This window comes from Paroedura picta, chromosome 1 (assembly GCF_049243985.1).
Source record: "Paroedura picta isolate Pp20150507F chromosome 1, Ppicta_v3.0, whole genome shotgun sequence".
Classification (NCBI taxonomy): domain Eukaryota; kingdom Metazoa; phylum Chordata; class Lepidosauria; order Squamata; family Gekkonidae; genus Paroedura; species Paroedura picta.
Genome location: NC_135369.1, coordinates 31,720,471 through 31,741,919, shown reverse-complemented (window position 1 = coordinate 31,741,919; position 21,449 = coordinate 31,720,471). Strand labels below are relative to the sequence as shown.

General features: G+C 44.2%; 1 long non-coding RNA gene and 1 other non-coding gene across 2 annotated transcripts; both read right to left on the bottom strand.

Moving 5' to 3' along the window:
* Positions 1–5,648: 5,648 nt before the first annotated feature.
* Positions 5,649–7,968, bottom strand: LOC143834083 (uncharacterized). The gene is made up of 2 exons (XR_013229729.1): positions 7,813–7,968; positions 5,649–5,899 (listed from the first exon to the last, which is right to left on the bottom strand). It is a non-coding gene; the product is annotated as an uncharacterized LOC143834083 (long non-coding RNA).
* A 9,485-nt stretch (positions 7,969–17,453) lies between these two features.
* LOC143828076 (U6 spliceosomal RNA) lies at positions 17,454–17,561 on the bottom strand. The gene has a single exon (XR_013227497.1). It is a non-coding gene; the product is annotated as a U6 spliceosomal RNA (small nuclear RNA).
* Between the last annotated feature and the right edge of the window lie 3,888 nt (positions 17,562–21,449).

Below are 21,449 nucleotides of genomic sequence, written 5' to 3'. Positions count from 1 at the left end.
TATGCGTGGGAGGGAAGGTAGAATGCTATAGCCTGATTTTGTCAGATCTCAGAAACTCAGCAGGGTCAGTGCTTGTTAATAGCCCTGGGGAAAATAAATCTGGGGGAAAAATTAATCTGGTAACAGCGATGATAATGAAGAGTCTCCCTAGTTAAGGGGCGTGTAAAAGAAAGAGATAGAAATACATTCCCACTGAATTTGGGGAGTTTTCTGTTCAAGAGCTCTCCACATGGACTTCTGCAGCTCTCCATCCCATAGGAAACCTCCCCGCCTGTAAAGCATGATTACAGAAAGGCTCAGTGCCCCTGGCTTCCTCCCATCTGAGTAAGCCTTCTCTCTCTCTCTCTGCCATGTTCTGTCAGCTTCACTGAAGCAAGGAAGTAAATGTCACTCCAACAGATCCCTCTGGAGCTGAAGTCAGCTGCCAAATCAACCTTTCATCCCCCTAGGTTCTCCTGCCTTCCGTCACTTTGTCCTAGAGGTTAATCCACTCACAGGCAGCAGCACTGAAAATCTTTGAGAAACAACAAGCACTACCCCTCAAAGGTTTCGGGTAGGGATGCCAATTTCTAGGCGGGGCCTGGAGTTCTCCCAGACTTATAACTAATTTTCACATACTTCTGTGATTAGATCCCACACAGGAAATAAAAGTTTCTGAGGGTGGATCCCTGCTGAACTTCCTTCCTAGGCTCCACAGTCAAATCCCCAGAAATTTCTCAGTCTGAGCCTTCTAAGATGGTTTTGGTTTAGGAATCATGTTTGGCACAGCAAACTCTGTGTAATTTGCCAATGTGAATCGTTTCTTCAACCTCTTGCTCAATTTGTTGTCTTCTATATACAGCAAACCTTTTCTTCATGTGATACCTTAGTGAAGGATACTACTCATTTTATTTATTTAATTCAGGAATTAAATATCCCCACAGGGGCAGCAATATTAACCATGGATGTTACTTTTCTTTATACAAACGTCCCATTAGAGGAAGCAAGAGTGATAGTTTAGAATACATTAGCTAGCAGGTGGGTATTGAAACCACCCACCCACTTTTTACTTGGATTTAATTTTGGAGCATAACTATTTGACAACAATTTATATTTACAAATACATGGAGTTTCCATGGGCTCCCCAGTAGCGCCCTCCATCGCTGATTTGTTTATGATGGATTTTGAAGACAGATGGCTGCTCAATGAGAATGTAATCCATTTAAATCGCAGATATTATTTGACACCAGATTTCTGGATATTTTTATTATATATGCTGATGAGAATGAGCCTCTTGTGGCGCAGAGTGGTAAGGCAGCAGACATGCAGTCTGAAAGCTCTGCCCATGAGGCTGGGAGTTCAATCCCAGCAACCGGCTCAAGGTTGACTCAGCCTTCCATCCTTCCGAGGTTGGTAAAATGAGTACCCAGCTTGCTGGAGGGTAAATGGTAATGACTGGGGAAGGCGCTGGCAAACCACCCCGTATTGAGTCTGCCATGAAAACGCTGGAGGGCGTCACCCCAAGGGTTAGTCACAGGGGATACCTTTACCTTTACCTTTATGCTGTCTCTGTTACTCAATTTATTGATTGGTGCATTAATCAGCATTCTACAATTAAATGTACAGATCAACATGATTCAGTTCATTTACCTTTTTCAGACATGTTAGTAACCCTTGATTCACAAGGAAGATTATTGACATTCTCTTACAAGAAATCCAAGGATAGAAACATATTGCTCCATTTTGATAGTTTCAACCCTTTACGTCTAAGACTGAATTGATCCTATGGTCAATTTCTCAGACATAGGAGAATTAATAGTAAAGACTTAAACATATACATTAGCTAGTGATTTGGAAGGTAAAGCATTGGTACAGTGTGGGGTTCATTTCAAAGGCTAGAGTTAGAGCAAACTCACAAAAAGGGATATGTTACTGCGTTACTGGCAAAGGGAATTGAATGTGAAACTTACCTGTGTGTTTATTCTTTTTTTCCTTCAAATATCAGAAACATTTTGTACAAACATTGGCATTTAATTAATGACATTCTGGGCTGTGAAAATGGCTGTAGATTGGCTTGGAGGAGAAGTCATAATATAGGAGAACGGGTTAATAAAAGAGCACAAAGAATGGAGGTTCCTTTAACTGACTTGTCAAAAGGAAATTTTAGGTGTGACTCCTGCACAAGCTGCAATTACTTACAAGCTGCAATCAGGGAGTTTACAGAACCTAAAAATGGTTTTACTATTAGAATCAATCAGTTTATAAATTGTTTGAGCAAAAATGTAGTATATGCTACAAGATGTCCATGTTTAAAACTATATATTGGCATCCCCTCTTGACCCTTGCGGATGTCAGGATTGTAGAATCTCTGTCATAAATTAGCCTGAGTTCTTCCATGACAGTTATATTGCTTGGCGCCTGGTTGCTACAGGTCCTGTATTCATGCTAACAATTAAAGTGAAATATATGTTGTTGTAACTCTTATCACTTGTTGAGGCCTCTCGGCTGGGCCAGGTTTCGCTATCACCCAGTCAAGGCCATGAGAATGTATCACTGTTTTAATTGCATGTGTCTCTTCTCTCCTTCTCCCCTCCCTTGGGAACTTTCAAGTTTTGAGCGGGAGAATTGTATTGATAAGAAGAAGCAAATCTGTACTCAGGTCAGATTTGACTTCGCCAGTCTTGATGCGTGTAGTACTTCTCAATAAAGCTTTCTGATTATTAAGAAGCTAGTTGTGAGTTCTCTCAGCGCTTGACAGCGGGTTGGAATCCAGATTAAGAAATCAGCTCATGGATGCTCTGATGGTGAGCCACTATGTAGAGAAGGGACATGCACCTGGAAGCTTACAATTTTTTTGGATCATCATAAAATGGACATGAACAAACTTCTGAGACCACGTGAATGTTATTACATTTACTAGCTTCAAAGCCCATTCCTAAGAACGGGCAGGCAGCTTAAGGAGGCTTTGGCCCGCAGCTCACAGCCGGATCAAGTGGGGTGGGCGGGGGCTGGCCAGCTTGTTAGAAGGCCCAGGACAGAGCTATTTAGCAGGCAGTCAGCAGACCAGGGGGCCCTCATGAACAGGCCCAGCCCAGCAGGCTGGGAGGCGCTTGTTAGAAGGCCCTGCTTAGCAGGCCAAGAGACCCTCGTCAGCAAGCCCTCTACCACAACCCTTTGCCCAGAGCCTTCTCCCCTTACCTGCTGCTGGCTCTAGGCACTGAGGTGTATCTGAGTGCAAAGAGGCTAGAGTCCAGGGACGGAGGGCGGGAGCTGCAGGGACAGGGCCAATAAGGGTGCATCCACCTTTGCTGGCTGCTCCCTGATTGGCCCTATTCTAACTTGGACACATCCCACTCCCCAGGCTGTTTCACAAATATATAGAGGAACCATGGATAAAGATTAATTGGACACACTAAACCTTAGAGGATTAAAAACGTCCTTAGGAACGTCACGCTTTCTGTAACTCTGTACTAGTTGGTGTATCTCTATAATAGTTCTGTACCCTTAAGAAGGAGTTTGTATGTCTGAGCTCTGGCAGGAAATTGATTATTAGGAACCTGTAGTTTTTTGGGAACTGTTTTACCAAACTGTCCCCAGTACCACTGAGCCAACGGCCTATTTATACTATTAGATAAGTAGAATAAGATAAAATTAAGCTTTAATACAGTTGTATTTATAATTAACTTGAATAATATTGTAAAAGATGTTTAATGCGCTGTTGTGATGTTTGTAGGTAATTTGGTAGAAATAACCTTTCACAGTGGAAAGTGTTCATAATAATTATCATAAAAGGTAGGCGTACTTTAAAAATTTCATTTTGAGTAATGACATTATATTACTATATGATATTTGTACTAATTGTACTTTTTGAACTTAGGATACAACCACTGACGAAAATCAATTGAAAACGGCATTTATCTGGAAAATGTTATGATAGGTACTTTATTTGTGATTAAATATTGAAAAACAGATTGCCAAACTGTTAATTTGTTTGGAAAATTGTATAAATCACATATTACAGGAATATAGCCTTGGGATAGGTTCCCTCTTTCTCTACTGGAATTCTATTGTGAACTGTCCCACCCCCCTTTTTAAATTAAATTTGCACTGCTCAGGATTGACTTGGAGTCACATTACTTATTTCCTGGAATAGCCAAGAATGGATATTCTCCATTAGAGAAATACAGGCCCATTGGACTTTACTCTCTTCTTGGTTCAGATGTCCTTCCTCTTTTAGATCTCCTTTCTGCTCCCCAGCCTTGTCTGCATTATTGATGCAGTGCAGAGGTCTCTGTTGATTGGTAGGCTCCTAACAGGAGCAGTCCCTTTCACTTCCAGTGCTGTCTTCTTTCAGTCTGAGTTTTCATGCTGTGAAGGTGTTTTCCCTGATTTACAAACCTCCTTTAAGTAATGTGAGTACTCATATCAGGTGTTAAAGACCAGACCATGGTTGCCTGTTTTCTTCTTTTCCCAGTTTCCACATGGACTGTTTATGCACTGGGAACTTCATTGCCCCAGCTCTTGTGTAGGAGCAAAAATCGGGGGCAGATGAGGTGCACCAGGCCAAATGCTCCCCCGTGTGGGTGCAGGAAGAGGTGGGGCAACCTGCCACGACTAAAACTCCAGCCTGCAGTCCAGCATGAAACCTCCAATGCATAAACGGTTATGGAGAGTGGAGGAACACTCAGCAGGGTTGCCATTTATCTGGTGTTTTGTGCCCTGCCCTTTCTCCTATCAGCTTGGCAATGTATTTAAGTGAAGGGGATGCTTATTCCTTTCTTTAAAAAACTGTTGTGAGGAGTAATCTCATTTCATTATTTTAAAAAAATTGTCCTGACAATCTGATTCCCTTATCTTCACCCAGATACTTTCCAACAGAATGTCACTCTCCTCCTCTATTATTTCTTAGGCAAGCCCTCTCCTCACATATAGTGGCATTCCACCCACTCTTTGATATTTTCTGTTGTTTTTTTTTAACCACTCATATCCATCCACTACTGCATTCCAGTCATGGGAAGCATAGTAAAAAGCAGTGTACAAAAATCCAGCTCTTCTTTTTCTGTAGTCTCTGCAATGCCTACTAAAATATGTCCCCCTGCATGAGAAGCTCGAGCTCTTACTGCCCATGCTTCAGGTGTTGGTATATAGGCACCATGTGCAATGAGCCTCAGCCAGCAAGGATTTTTATGGCAGGGTACCCTCTCCTTCCAACTTCTTCAGGCTCATCACTGGCCATGTTGGGAGGGGGAGGGTCATGTTTAGGGTTGTGAGTAGATTAGGAATACCTGGAGACTTTGGGGGTGGAGCAGTGAGTGGGTTAAGTTTGGGGCAGGAGTATAATGCTATAGAGTCTACCCTCCAAAACAGCCACTTTCTCCAGCGGAACTTATCTCTATCATCGGGAAATGAACTATAAAATGAGGGGATCCCCAGGTCCCACCTGTGGACTGGTATCCCTAATTCATGTTACCAATTTATACCTGGGATAGTAAACTAATGCTTGGATCCTGGTTAAGGTCTCAAGGGGGGAGGTAAGAACTCCAATGCACTTTGTATCATGAAAATTAAAAAGGCAACCTAAGGCAACCTAACCTAACTTATTAGAAAAATAATCTATTACCCAGAACCCACACCCACTATGCCCTAAAGGAAATACACAGGATATGTCATAGGGCTTCACATACATTTATTGAGGAGTTTGGAACAAGTTGATTTCTAAACTGATGAGCCAATGCAGGACGTTCTCTTGGTCATCTTCACTCAGTCACCTGTGGTCTCTATATTCTGTAGAATGGCCGACAGCATGGGACATTTGGGCAGTTATCAGCAGGAATTATATCCCTCAGATGTCGACATCTGGGCTTGCACGTACCCCTGCAGGGGTATCTGCTTGGTTTCCTTGTCGTAAAGGAACTGGGAGCTAACAGGAGAGAGAGCAAAATGTAAGGAGTGATTTCTCTCATTTGTTTAAGATGTGTGTACCTTCTGAACAGCTGGACCAATTCAGAGCTTTCTCTTGGACTTCCTGAGAAAGTACCCTGCCTAATTTACATATCTCATAGCATGTCACACAGCACCAGAGCTCTTTTTCTCTATACTCACAGGCATAATTTTCTTCCCCAGGGTGTGCAGATTTGGGGCAGAATGTACTCAGCAGGGACATCTAACTCCTTCATCCATTATAGAAAGAAGAGAAAGCTTTGGGCTGATCCTGCGTTGATCAGGGGGTTGGACTAGATGGCCAGTATGGCCCCTTCCAACTCTATGATTCTATGATTCTAACATGAAAGACAGAAAAACATAAGTGATTTCCCCTCCCCACCAAAAAAAAGTCCAGAATCCAGCCGGGCCTGGAGGAAATTCACCTACCATCCCACAGTGGTGATCAGTAATTCCCTAGGTATGCGAAGAAGGGCCACAAGAGACAAACACTGGCACATCTCTTCCTGCCCACCCACTCACAATATGCCTAAATTCAAAAAAATCTGATTTCTGTCAGATGACTATCTAGCCTCTGCTTCAAAACTTCCAAAGGAGAATTCACCACCTTCTGAGGAAGCCTGTTCTACTGAGGAACTGCTCTGTCAGGAATCTCTCCCGGATATTTAGCCCAAAATTCTTTTGAATTAATTTCAACCCACTGGTTCTGTTCCAACCCTCTGGGGCAACAGGATACAACTCTGCTCCACCTTTCTATATGACAGACCTTCATGTATTTGAAGATGGTTATCATATCACCTCTTAGTTGTCTTTTCTCCAGGCTAAACAGACCAAGCTGCCTTAACCTTTTCTCATACGGTTTCTAAACCTGTCATCATCTTCGTAGACCTCCTCTGGGCATGCTCCAGTTTCTCTACATCTTTCTTCAGTTGTGGTGCCAAACTGAATACAGTACTCCAAGTGAGGACTTACCAGAGTGGAGTAAAGTGGTAACATCGCCTCACATAATCTGGACACTATACTTCTTTTAGTACAGCCCATAATCCCACTTGCCTTTTTAGCCACTGAGTTGCACTGCTGACTCATGTTCGGTGGCTGGTCTATTAAGATCCCCAGATTCCTTTCATGCATACTACTGCCAAGACAAAACTCACCCATCCTATTGTGATGCATTTTACTTTTCCTGCCTAAATAAAGAACTTTTCAGTTTTCACTATTAAGATTCATGTTATTAATTTTAACCCAGTTTTCCATCCTGTCAAGATCATCCTGTATCATGATCATGTCTTCTGGTGTGGTAGCTACCCTTCCTAGTTTAGTATTATCTGCAAACTTAACATGCACCCCCTCCTGTTTTAATGGACTTGGCTTTGCCACCCACCTTTCTCCCCCCCCCCCCCCCCAGCATTGCATGATGCATGACATTGTGGCACTATGGTTATAAAACTCAAAGTGGGGGAGTTAGTTATGGCACAGTATGGGGGGTCCTAGTTGTCTTCTCAGCTCCTACCCTTCTTTCAGCCTACACGAGGCAGATCTGCCATTGTAGGAGTAAAGGTGGGGGAAGGGAGCAAACGGAAAGTGAAGGAAGCAGGTAGCAATGTCACTTCCAGGGAGTTGTGGCCAGCTGACATCACTTCTGGGGCTCCTTCAAGTATGAAAAATTTCAGGGATTCTACCACTGTCAAAGGGTTGGAAACGTTGGTGTAACTTATGTTCTCGTCAAAGTACTCTGTAACTAGGCTTGCCAGCAGAACAGGGAAACAACAGCAATCTCCTTTTTAAAGGTTAATTGCCATTTTAAACTATGGTTCAAGTGGCTGAAACAGGGACATTCCTTAGGATTAGTCATATCACCTTTATTTTCCATCTCTAAGCTTTTCATATCCTTACCTGGACCAGCCATGGCAGACATCACCATGATGACAATCATAAGACAAAGTACTCTCATGGTAGACTTTCAGCTAAGAAGGTCTGGAAGACTCAGAAGAAGTTGTGAGCTGAGGACTGATGTTAGGACATTTTATAGTGATCCCACCGGAAAAGAAGCTAACATTCATGACTGTAAAGTCAATGCAGGTTGTTGCTTAGCTTTCGTTAGTTCTATTATGCTTTTTTGACCACAATGAGATATGTCAATTGTATTTCAGTTCCCATTGTCCATTGCCTCCTGTCCATTGTTCTCTTTTCTGGTGGTATTTTCATTGTTCAGCCAATTCTAACTAGCCTGCTAGTATGAAATGAAGTTTGTCAAAGGGAGTCATGCCAGAAAGAAATCATTACCCATTTGGCTTGGAAGGGTCATCAAGTGTAGATAGCCAGCAATGGAGCCAGTGGTTTAGAGCGGGGGTCGTCAACCCACGGTCTGCGGCCTGCTACCGGGCCGTGAAGGCCTCAGTAACGGGCTGCCATGCCTGCCTCTCCCCCCCCCCCCTGCAGCAAGAAGCTCACCAGGCCGCGAGAGATGTGGCCCGGCTAGCTTTTTGCTGCGAGAGGTGTGGGGGGGGAGAGGCAGGTACAGCAGCCGGCACGCCAGCAGGCACAAATGCGCATGCACAGAGCTGCCGTGCATGTGCATTAGCACCTTCTGGTGGTGAAAATGTGCATGCGCGGAAGCTCCGTGCATGCGCGTTTTGACCACCAGGGGCGCTAATGCGCATGTGCGGCACCTGGGCTGCTGGCTCTTCCCCACCCCCGGAGGCGGTCTTCAACCCTTAAAAGGTTGGGGACCGCTAGTTTAGAGGATTGCTAGAGCAGAAGGGCTTCATGGAAATTAAGAAGAAGGAACTAAAAACCCACACAAATGTAGGTGGTGGGCATTATCATATACAAGCAATAAAGTCTGTTGCGTAGAAATACACAACAGGCTCTAGAAAACTGCTCCACACCTTCTTGCTGCCCCGCTATTGTCTTCCGCCTTCTCACACTTCTTACACTCCACAAGTGCTGCAGGAAATGGCAGAAGAGAGCAATGCGCTTAATATGCGACTCTCTTCCGCCTGTCAATCAGTCCTGGCAGCCAAGCCCCTTTCTCCATGTTTTAAAGAGCCTTCAATACTTGCTAATTTTTAAAAAAACATTAAATACTTCTCTGTTTAAATTAAGATGACCACCCATCCCGCATCTCGTGGGACAGTCCTGCCTTTAAAAGATTAGTCCCACATCCCGTGGCATTTTCTAAAATTCCCGATTTTTTAGGCACTCACTGTGTTGTGCAAAGGCAAAGTGGCTGCCAAAGTGGCCGTTCCTGTCTGTCGCGGCCAGCGCTGTATCGTGGGCCGGGGTGGAGGAGCGGGCAGCGGCGCAGCGGCGGGTGACTTTTGAAAGTGAGGGAAGTTTCAAAAGCAATTGGGGATACTGTACTGCTATTCAAAGGTAAGTTGACCAGATTATGGCAATGCTAAATTTGCAGCTGGGGCCTGAGGGGGGAGGGGGGCATAGACAAAGACCCAGACTGAGGAGCTCAAGGCTTGCTCGCGCTGGGATGCCCCTTTCCCATCGAACTTGCCAGAAGAGCAGGCGCAGGAAAACGGAGAGGCAATCCATGCCCCCTTCCTCAAGGCAGAAAGAGGGGCGCTGGGCTCGCTTCTGAGGCCCACCACCACAGTCGCCACACCCTCAATGCAAATCAGGAGGCAACTCCTACCCTGAGACCCCTACCCCTGGGCGGGCTTGCAGGCCTCACCTCATGTGCACACAGGCAACCACCTCACCTCATGGGCACTGCCTCAAAGTGCAGGGTCCACCACTGCACTTTCCATCCCAGACTTTGTGTTTTCTGAGGAGATGCCCTGCATACAGGCTCCCATCTCTCCGCCTTCCCTCAAGCCCGGAGGAGACTCCTCCGCCTACCAATCTCCGTCCCTGTCTCATTTGCACATGTGCAGTGCTAGACTACTTACTCTTTCCCCTCCTGGATGGAATGGCTCTGCTGCTTGCCTGGAGGAAGAGGAGACTGTTACACCATGCTTTGTTTTATATAAATGGAAGATAGAGCCAAAAGAGGACTATCCCCAGTGCTGGACTTAGAAAGGAAGAGAGGTCAACTGAGGTACAGAGTGGATGGCATGAGATGGTAATGATGCATAGTGGACTATAGTGGAAAATAACCCCCCCCCCCACGGTGCCATTTCAGGTTGGAAAAAGGTAGAGAGGGAAAGGCAAGCAAGCTTAATTGGACTCTTATTTTAAAACTGACAGTAGTCGGGATCTTAGTTGCTAGAGTTCCAGAACTGTGCACAGCTCATCTTGGAAAAAAGCATGCTGATATTGCTCCCCCAGATATGTGGGAAGTTTCAGAGCAGTTAGCATGACTCATCAGGTGGCTGAGGGAATGGTTTTGAATGATTCCAGATCTCCCCACCAACAGACACGCTGTGCTTTTGGTACAACCTCATACTTTGGTACAACCCCCCCACCCCACCTCAGAATTCAATCAATAAGCCCTGGACCTGTTTGTATTACGATTGTTTACTGTTATACTGTGTTGTGTTTGGTTGCAATTGTTGGTTATCGATGCACATGTTCTACAGACTGTTTTATGTATGGTTCTCTGTTATAATGTAAACCGCCCTGAGCCTCTGGGGAGGGCGGTATAGAAGTATGATAAATAAATAAATAAATAAATAAATAAATAAATAAATAAATAAATAAATAAATAAATAAATACTTCTTAGTGTTTTCAGTGGTGGAAAGATAATCTTGTTCCTGATTTTGAAGGGGGGACATTAGAGAGGCAAGCATGTGTTACAACTTTGGGGGAGAATTATTTCTGGCATCACCTGCATGCTTGTACATCACCTGCACGCTTGTCCATCTCCAGGCTGTTCTTAATTTTTTAAAAGCACTTTCCGTCACCAGATGTAGGGAGCAGGAGGTGGGTGCGAGGGGGGGACATTGGAGGTAGAGGTAGCGCTTCTTTGCCTCCACACATTTATTTGGTTGCTTGCCTGCTGGTTGCTCTCCTGTAACTCATAATTTTTTAGGTTGGGAAATCCACTTTATGCAATTCCCCAGCTAACGCTTTAAAATGGAGGATGTAGCAAGCAGTTTGCTGCCTGGACACTGGAAGTTGGCGACGTCATGCAGACTGGCCAAAATATAACGACTGCCTGAGGTAAGTATTTCACTACATTTAACAGATGCAGAATTGCCCTGTCAAATAAACTTTGTAGCTCTTAGATGGCACTGGGCTCAAACTTTGTTCTGTTACTTGAGGCCCACATGGCTACCCACCTAAATCTATCTTCAGGGGGACAGTTAAATCAGTCGGGTTTGTAGGGCTGCCCCTGTTAGCTTTCCCCAAAATACTGCCTCTGAAAGCAAACTTTTGTCCAATTTAGTGTCTGTTTGGTTTTTTAATATTTTGTTTCTTCGCAGATTGGGATTTGTGCCACATTCCATTCAATATCTAATAACGATCACTGCACAACATTCAGGCACATTGTTGTGGAAACTGACCTCATTGTTCCAGTCATTAATGCATCATGATCTGTTCTGAATTTCTTTCCAATATCCTTTTCATACAATACCCTCTTTTGTCTCATGAGCAAATGTTGTTCCGTTCTTTCTGGGTTCACAGTTTTCTACTGAGCCCTCCTATCACTTACTATTGAGGCATAAGTTCTGCTTGTGCTTGCCTACAGGTATCCAATGAATCTCACTCAACATACACAGCAAGATCAGGAGGGTGAAGAGTTTAGCCTCCTAGCACCAAACAGATTCCACTTGGAAGCTAGTGAAAGATAGGAGTTCATTTTTCTTCCTCCATGCATAGATAGGGTTGGGGCTAACACAACACAACGGTGTTCCAGGAGGTACATTCCTGACCTACCTCATACCTCATCTGTCCCTCACATTTTCCATAAATACCAGGGCTTCAGACCACATGGCTCATAAAATCCTCTGGGTGAATTCTCCAGTGGATCAGCTGCTGTTGGGACTTCTTGTGGCCTGATACATCCTTTCACCATGAGATCTCCTGCTATTGCCTTTGCAGTTCTGCTAGTTGCTGTGGCTTCTGACTAGAGGTAAGTATTGGGGGAATGTGCTTGCATGTGCATTGATTGTGTGGGAAGGAAGAGGATCATGAAAGCTGCCTTGATCTCCTCAGCAGAACAGAAGATTACCAATCTGCAGAAGAAATGAGTTGCAAGGATGGACAGCTCTAGTCTCTGAAAACTTCAACTCATTTCTAGGGCCACTCCGCACAACTTAAATGTAACCGAAGTCTTACCTTATGTAAACGCTAATTTAATGTTCCGCATGTCGCAAACAAACCACAAAACTCCTGCCAAACTCCAGCAACAATCGGAATTTTATAGCACTTAGGGGGAAATCCAGAAAAGTGGATTCCCCCTGAAAAAAACGCTACACTTCTGAGCACAAGCTGCAACACATCAGCGAAAGACATGTGCATTCTCAAAATAGCGGTAAAAAGAATGTCCCTCCCTAGCTCTTGCTCCTGAGCTTCCGGAGACGCAATCGCCATTTCCCCCCCATATATATATGAGAGAAATAATTATACATAACAATTTTGGAACCATTATTATTCCTTATATAATAGATAATAGCTAAATTAGGATCAATAAAGATCCAGATTATCCTTTTTTCATCCTCTTTCTTCATAGGAAAGGTATTTTAGTTGCCCTTTTCTGCACTTTTTATTTATTTATTTATAATTAGATTTCTACCCCACTCCCAAACAAGCTGGCTCGTGGTGGCTTACAACATAGTAAAAGCATAAGACCCCCATAAAATACAATCTAAAACAGATAAAACAGCAAAAACAAAATAGATGGTGATCATACAGTCCCACATTAGGCCCAAATTCCTCAATACATCTGTTCCCGGCTGTGTAGATCAACTATCAGATGTAAATCTGGGGGCGATGGTAGGCCCCCTCCTGGGGGGGGGTCCAGATTATGCAAGGACGGGGAATGACACATTCTTAACATCCGGTATTCAGCCCAGCCTCAACCAAAAGATACATAGTGTCATTACTGTCTAGCAATTCTCTTTTTCAGGGAATTTATAATTTAGAGAGTTTTGTGGTAGTAATTGCCTTCAGTCCTGCCCGAAGGGTTGCATTCATAGATACACTTGAGCCTGTCCTGGATCAGTTTGCTGTGTGCCACTTCCTCCACCACCACCACCACCACCACCACCTCCTGCTCCACATCAGAAATATCCACACCTGCATTACAAATCCCCACAAGATGCTCCATACAAAAAGGCCGAGGAGTGAAGCAGAGGAACTTAACATGGAAGAGTAGTCTCTCCAGCGCTAGAAAAAGCCGTTTTATTTGACTTTGTTTATTAAATAAAGAAGTGGTCTGCCTTGAAAATTACTGTTTGGTTGCATTCTTCTTTGGGGTTTATCTTGGATTGTAGCGCATGCCATTAGGGTATGTTGCCTTTTTAAAGTTGTACTTCTATAGCACCATTACAATTACACTATAGTGATTTTGTTGATTCATACCATGATTCAGTGAGGCTAGGCATTTCTCATTATGACTCTGATCCATAGACGGGAGGAGCACCAAGTACTTCAGACCAATCACCTTTGAAAACAAGTTATAGAGCAGGGGTAGTCAAGGCAGGGGTTCATGGGAATTGTAGTCCATGGACATTTGGACGACCACAGGTTGACTACCCCTGCTATAGAGAACTGCAGTGCTTTTTCATCCCTCCTGGGGAAGGTGCTCTTTCGTTCTTCTGTGGATGGATAGACAGCTTGGGCAGAATATACTAAAAATCAATTTCAAGAATGCCCATTGGGAACAATGGGAGATGCTTAGAATCATAGAATCATAGAGTTGGAAGGGGCCATGCAGGCCATCTAGTCCAACCCCCTGCTCAACGCAGGATCAGCCCTAAGCATCCTAAAGCATCCAAGAAAAGTGTGTATCCAACCTTTGCTTGAAGACTGCCAGTGAGGGGGAGTTCACCACCTCCTTAGGCAGCTTATTCCACTGCTGAACTACTCTGACTGTGAAATTTTTTTTCCTGATATCTAGCCTATATCGTTGTACTTGTAGTTTAAACCCATTACTGTGTGTCCTCTCCTCTGCAGCCAACAGAAACAGCACCCTGCCCTCCTCCAAGTGACAACCTTTCAAATACTTAAAGAGGGCTATCATGTCCCCTCTCAACCTCCTTTACTCATTAATAAATATGTTAAATAGTACCGGGCCGAGCCCCGAGCCCTGAGGTAACCTGCTACTCACCTCTCTCCAGTCTGATGAAACACCATTGACAACAACTCTTTGAGTGTGGTTCTCTAACCAATTCCCTATCCACCTGAAAATCCAGATTGCAGTCCTTTAACTTGTCCATCAGAACATCATGGGGAACCTTATCAAAAGCTTTAGTAAAATCCAAGTAAACAACATCAACTGAATTGAAGAAAGGATTGTTAGATATAATAGGATGGCAGTCCCCAGAATGGATTCATGTTTCCAGTTTTTTTTCTGACTCAAATGACAGCTCATACTGGTGTTCTGTGTCTGAAAAGACAGCAGAATACCACAGGTGCCATTTCTATCCCATAGCCTGTCCTGAAACCCAGTTGAAGGAATCCAGGAAGGTCTAGAGCAGGGGTGGGCAAACTGTGGCCCTCCAGATGTCCATGGACTACAATTCCCATGAGCGAATGCTGGCAGGGGCTCATGGGAATTGAGGCCATGGACATCTGGAGGGCCACAGTTTGTCCACCTTTGCTCAAGAGTTCTTCTGCGGCCACCTCTGTTTATTTGTTTGTTTACTCTCTCAATTATCTTGTTCAGAAATGGTAGATTGGAGTTCTTTTACAGCTACCTCTGTTTGTTTGTTTGTTTGGGTTATATTTAGCTGCATCGTTCTTTTCCAAGGATGTTTGAGTAGTTTAGGAAAATCATACTGAGGCAGTGATAGACGGGCAACAGATATCAGGGGCTCTTTTCAAGATTTCAGTAACCAAGGAGGGTAAGGGTCAAGAAGAGGTTGCCTTCACAGACTTCAGAATCCTGTTGATATCCACAATGGTAATCAGACCAAATATTATCTACAAATGAACCAGACAGTATACTAGATACTTTTATTGCAGGAACTATCTGTGATGCTACTGTACATGGAATACTGTTGCTCAACCTATCTGAAAATAGACAGCATGTAGCTAGAATAGAGCATACAAAAGAGCCACCAAAACTATGAAGGTGTTGAGGCACCTTCTCCATGAATAAAGGCTAAAATGGATGAGAGTGTTTAAGCCTCCCAGATCCAAGCCAAAGTGAGAAATGTAGTTGCTCTTTGCTTGTCCCAGCTTGAGCATCAGCTAGAAACACCCTGTACCCTTCACTCACCAGGCTCTGATTGCAAGGAAGGCTGCCATTGCTCGGGAAACATCTGGAATTAGGGGACAACTACACATGTGTGCTGCTTTCCCTCTCTGCCGTTTGTCTGTAATGATGATTGTCTGGGACTGCTAGAGCCTTGCCAGGATCTAGCTGGAAGGAAGGATGCTGTCATCCAGGAAGACAAGCAGTGAGCACATGCACATGCTCCTTCTGGCAGGGTGAGCACCCAACTAAAAATGACATGGGTTTTTGTGGAGGGTAGTTTAATTTCACCCACATTTCCAATATACTGCTGGAAAACCAAAGTAATAATATCTAACAGTGATTTTTATGTATATTGGCAGTTCTGTTATGTATGCCCCCAATTAAATCTGTCACCAATCTTTTTGCTTTGCCCATCTACAAACAAACCTAGCACTATCACTAAACATTATAAAGTTGAAGTTATATGCAGACAACTCACTCCCTACCTGATTAGCCATTCTTGGAAGGAGAGAACACTCCAAAAGGGAGAGAACACTCTGCCAATAAGGGCTAGTCAATTGAAATCATAATTAAACATTGCAGACAACTCACTCCCTACATGATTGGCCCTCGCTCACTTTGGCCAGGCTCTCTCTTTATCACTCTCTCCTTCTCCAAGGCTGCTGTGTCACAGTTTGCTTTTGCATGGCTTTCTCAATGACCACAGGAGAGATACAAAGCCAAGCCTCCCTTCCCTCCATTGGCTGAGGTCTCTTCCCCCTTTTCCTCCTTTGGGAAACAGAGAGCAAAAGCACCATGTGGGAGAGAACAAAGCTTTAAGACCAATTGAAATTGCCCTACTTTGAGACTTGATCTCTCTCTCTCTCTCTCTCACACACACACACACACACACACACACGGGAACCCTATGTCAAACTCATTTGTTACGAGGGCTAGACCATGGGTGCCATAAAAAGTACTGTCAGATACAGGAGATATAAACTTTATAAAAAAGACACAGGGAAACCCAATTAACAATACTGTTTTTACTCAAAATACAAACCTGCTTCAAACATTAACATTCGTTAATTATACATCGTACATATATCGTACATTATATCCTTACAGTATATCCCCGATGCCCAGCCTCCTACCGTCACATATTAATTAGCACTTGGACAGGACAGAGGGACAAAATGCACAATTTGGTCATCTGGCAATAAAGGCCTCTTCCCCTGGAGAAAATGGATGCTCTCTGAGGTCCCTGTCCTTCCCAGAACTCCATCTCCAGAACTCCTTAAGATTTGGCAACCATACCCCTCCCCATCCCTAGCCAGTGGCCACTAGGGACACAAAGAGTTATTCAGATTTTCCATGAAAAGATAGTCAAAGGATAAAGGGGAGAATTCTTTCTCTGCATATATAGTTTCTCCTAGCTTTCAGACGTAACTGGATACTGCATCACTGATGGAGAAGGCACTCTCATTCCCCCCTCCCCCCAAATTTTATGTTAAGACATGTTAGAGATCCGTCCCATCCTGCTCACTTGACTATGAGTCCCAAGGGTCACTAAGAAAAAGAGTCTCTGTTATTAAAGAAAGTCATTCTGGGGATTTATGGAATACAATCTTTGGAAGTCTACTCAGAAGTAAGTCCATGTTTCCAGGAAAATATACTTAGTCCTGTGGTCATTGACTTCTTAGTCCCTGCTTTCATTTTCTCCATCATTATTTGCAGAGGCTGCAGAGACCAGGAACAACAACGCAAGGGCAAGAACGAAGACCCTCGTCAAATTGACAGCTGATTCAGTGAAGGAGAAGTCACCTGGAAGGCCTGATGAGTGGCATGGTATGGAGCTCCAGTATTTATGGAGAATTCAGTGAATGTTGGGGGAGGAGCTTGGAGGTCATTCACAGATTAATTGCTTCTCTTAAGTGAATTAAGTGGATAATAACCATAATGAACGATGGACGCAGAAACGACAACCATGTCCTTAGAATAATAAGAGAATGAAAAGAATCACAATGCAAAGTACGTAGAAATGTACTTTGAGTAGATTGCTTTACCCAGAAAAAACAAAAAACGTGCCAAGAAAGCACATGTAAATATTGTGGGAGGAGAGTATTATATTTTCATTGACGTTCTTTGGACAGCTCCCACAATCCCATTATTTGATCCTGTGCAGCACACATAGGCTATTTTTGGAAAATAACACAGCTCTGTCTCTGAATGAATAGATCCTTGCATAACTGCACCCTTCCAGGGCAGCTTCTTCGAGCAGGGGCCATGTTCATCTTCCTTGTATCCTTCCAATTTTAGTGTATGTGCTGCTGAAGAAAGCACGCCCAGAGCAGCTTCTTGATGAGGTACAGAGAGATGGGATCCTGGTCCCCTGATCTGCTTTAAAAAAAAATCATCTTTTTTTAGAGTTGGGAAACCTAACACCTTCAGTGCTGCAAAGAAAATAGGCAGCCCATTGCAATGGTGTGAACAGCAGAGTACACGACTTCCAGCATATTGGCTGCCCAGGAAGCCTTCCTTCATTACAGTGAATATGAGGAAGGCATTTGTCATTTCCCTATGCTGCTGGATATGCAGCAAGAACTTTAAAGGAGGAGGAGGCCAATCCCACCCCATCTCTATCCCTCACCAGTTTGTCTTCTGCCATCAACTGCAAGCAAGAAATTCATCTGCTGCTAATGCCCTGTCATTCAGATATCTCTAGCAAAGACAAATCATTGTAAAGCTTTAGCTAGCATTTTTGCGGTTCTCTCCCCAACTTCCTTCCTTCCTTCCTTCCTTCCTTCCTTCCTTCCTTCCTTCCTTCCTTCCTTCCTTCCTTCCTTCCTTCCTTCCTTCCTTCCTTCCTCCCTCCCTCCCTCCATTCATTCATTCATTCATTCATTCATTCATTCATTCATTCATTCATTCATTCTTAGATTTTTATACTGCCATCCGATATGGCTCTGGGCTGTTCACATAAAACATTGCAGGGGTAATACATAGAACAGTCTAAACATATAACATAGTCATAAAATAATATATCAACAATAATCCAACAGTGGTTCCAGTTTAACAGAATTGAAATGGCTTAGGCCAACGATACTAAAATAGAATGACAACTTAGACAACCCCCAGGGAGGTCAGGCAGGTTCAGGTTATGGAGGGAGTGTCTGAGGGGGACCAGCAGATATTGTTGGGTCGGTTGGAGTTCTGTTTTACAGGCTCTGTGGAATTGTGGAAGTTCACACAAGGCCTGAAGAAGAAGAAGAAGAAGAAGAAGAAGAAGAAGAAGAAGAAGAAGAAGAAGAAGAAGAAGAAGAAGAAGAAGAAGAAGATGATGATGATGATGATGATGATGATGAAGAAGAAGTTGGTTCTTATATGCCACTTTTCTCTACCCGAAGGAGGCTCAAAGCGGCTTACAGTCGCCTTCCCTTTCCTCTCCCCACAACAGACACCCTGTGAGGTGGGTGAGGCTGAGAGAGCCCTGATATCACTGCTCGGTCAGAACAGTTTTATCAGTGCCGTGGAGAGCCCAAGGTCACCCAGCTGACTGCATGTGGGGGAGTGCAGAATTGAACCTGGTGTGCCAGATTAGAAGTCTGCACTCCTAACCACTACACCAAACTGGCTCCCTGATCTTTTCAGGGAGCTCATTCCACCAGGTGGGGGCCAGGACAGAGAAGGTTTTTGCCCTTGTTGAGGACTGACATGATTTTTTGGGGTAAGGGATCCCCAGCCGATTGGCAGTGGTGGAATGGAGTGCTCTTTTGGGGTTATAGGCAGAGAAAAGGTCTCTCAGGTACACTGGGCCCAAACTGCATATGGCTTTGGAGGTAAGAACCAAAACCTGAAGCCTGATCCAGAATTCAGTTGGGAGTCAGCTGAGTTGTTAAGTATAGGTTGGATGTGGGATCTCCATGGTGTATTGGTGAAAATCCTGGCTGTGGTATTCTGAACCAGTTGTAATTTCTGTGTCAAGGATAAGGATAGGCCTACATAGAGTGAGTTGCAGAAGTCCAGTCTAGAGGTGACCATCACACAGATCACTGTGGCTAGGTATTCTGGTGCCAAGTAGGGCACTAGTACCTTGGCGTAGGTGGTAGAAGGCCTGTTGTGTTATGACTTGTGCCTCCATGGTGGTGTCAAGGATCGCACCCAGGTTTCTGATGGAGTGGACTACAGCTGGATGCATTCTGTCCACGTTGGGTAGGTGGTCTTCCTCACTTGGTCCCTTCCTACCCAGCCACAGGATCTTAGTCTTTGAAGGCTTGAGCTTCAGATGACTCTGCTTGAGCCACTGTTTCCAGGCATCTGGCTAAGGGTTCTGGGAGAGAATCAGGGTGGTCATCCATGAGGAGTAATGCATCTTCTTGCCCAACTCATCCCGAAGTTTGGACTGGGATGTCATCAGTATGACAATGACACCCAGTTCTACCTCCTGATGGATGGCCACATAGATTCACCCCCGGAGTCATTTCCCTAATGTCTGGAAAATGTGGTGAGATGGATCAAGCAGAGTCTGAAACTCAACCCTTCAGGGGTCCTGTTGCTGGGAGGAAAGGGTCGTATGAGGATACATGTTTACTCAGCCTGGATGGTGTGCAGCTTATGCCTACACATTCAGCCAGGAACTTTAGGATGCTTTGGGCTGATCTTGCATTGAGCTTGGGGTTGGACTAGATGGCCTGTATGGCCCCTTCCAACTCTTATGATTCTATGATTCTATGAACATGGGCGTGATCATTGATGCCTCCCTTACTAGGAAAAGAATGATCCCTGGAAAAGAATGATGCAGCTCCCTTACTAGGGAGGCACAGATCACAAAAATAGCAAAGCTGGTATTTTCCCATCTACATCTAGCCAAACTACTAGCACCCTATTTGACCTTAGAACACCTAGCCACAGTGATCCATGTGATCACCTCTAGACTGGACTTCTGTAACTTGTTCTATGCTGGCCTTCCATTATTCCTGACCTGGAAACTGCAGTTGGTACACAATGCAGCCGCTCAATTCACAGCAGAAGACAGAATCAACATACAAGATGATCTTGACAGACTGGATAACTTAGTTAAAATGAATAAGATGAACTTCAATAGTGATAAATGTAAAGTTCTACATTTAGATAGGAAAAATCACATATATCATTGTAGGGTAGGGGAAACTTGTCTTGGCAGTAGTATGTGCAAAAATAATCTAGGGGTCTTAGTGGACCGAACACTGGAAATTAGTCAGTAGGGTGTCTCAGTGGCTAAAAAGTAAAATGGGATTTGGGACTGTATCAAAAGAAGTGTAGTGTCCGGATAGTGCAAGGTGATGATTCTGCCTTACTCTGCTCTGGTTAGACCTCACTTGGAGTGATGTCTTCAGTTTTGGGCACCACAATTGAAGAAGGATGTAAACAAATTGCAGCAAGTCCAGAAGAGGGCAACAAAGATGGTGAGAGGTTTAGAGGAGATGACTAAGAGGGGATTTGATAGCCATCTTCAAATATTTAAAAGGCTGCCATATAGAGGATGGAGCAGAGTTGTTTTCTCTTGTCCCAGAAGGACAGACCAGAACCAATGGGATGAAATTAATTCAAAAGAAATTCCGTCTCAACATCAGGAAGAAGTTCCTGACAGAGCGGTTCCTCAGTGGAACAGGCTTCCTCGGGAGGTGGTGGTTTCTCCATCTTTGGAAATTTTTAAGCAGAGGTTAGATATCTATCTGACGGAGAGGCTGATTCTGTGAAAGCTTAAGGGGGTGGCAGGTTACAGTAGAAGAGTGACAGGGTTGTGAATGTCCTGCATAGTGCAGAGGGTTGGACTAGATGACCCATGAGTTCCCTTCCAACTCTATTATTCTATGATTCTATGATGACCATCTTCAAGTACTTGAAGGACTGTCATAGAGAAGAGTTGTTTTCCTGGTGCCCCAGAGGGTCGGACCTGAACCAATGAATCATAGAATCATAGAGTTGGAAGGGGCCATACAGGCCATCTAGTCCAACCCCCCATTCTGAAATGTCTTTAATTTTCGCCCCTGGCAAGCAATACACCTCTCGGGTTAGGGGGTCGGGCCCAGCCATATGGCGATCCATTCCTCTTAGCAGGGAGTCTCCAATTAACAGTACTCTCCTTTTTTTTTCTTCTCAACTCCATTCCCTTCTTTCCCCGTGGCCTCTTCAGTTTGTCTTAGACTTTGTTTTGGGACCTCTTCCCTTGTTGACCCTTGCACCTCCTCT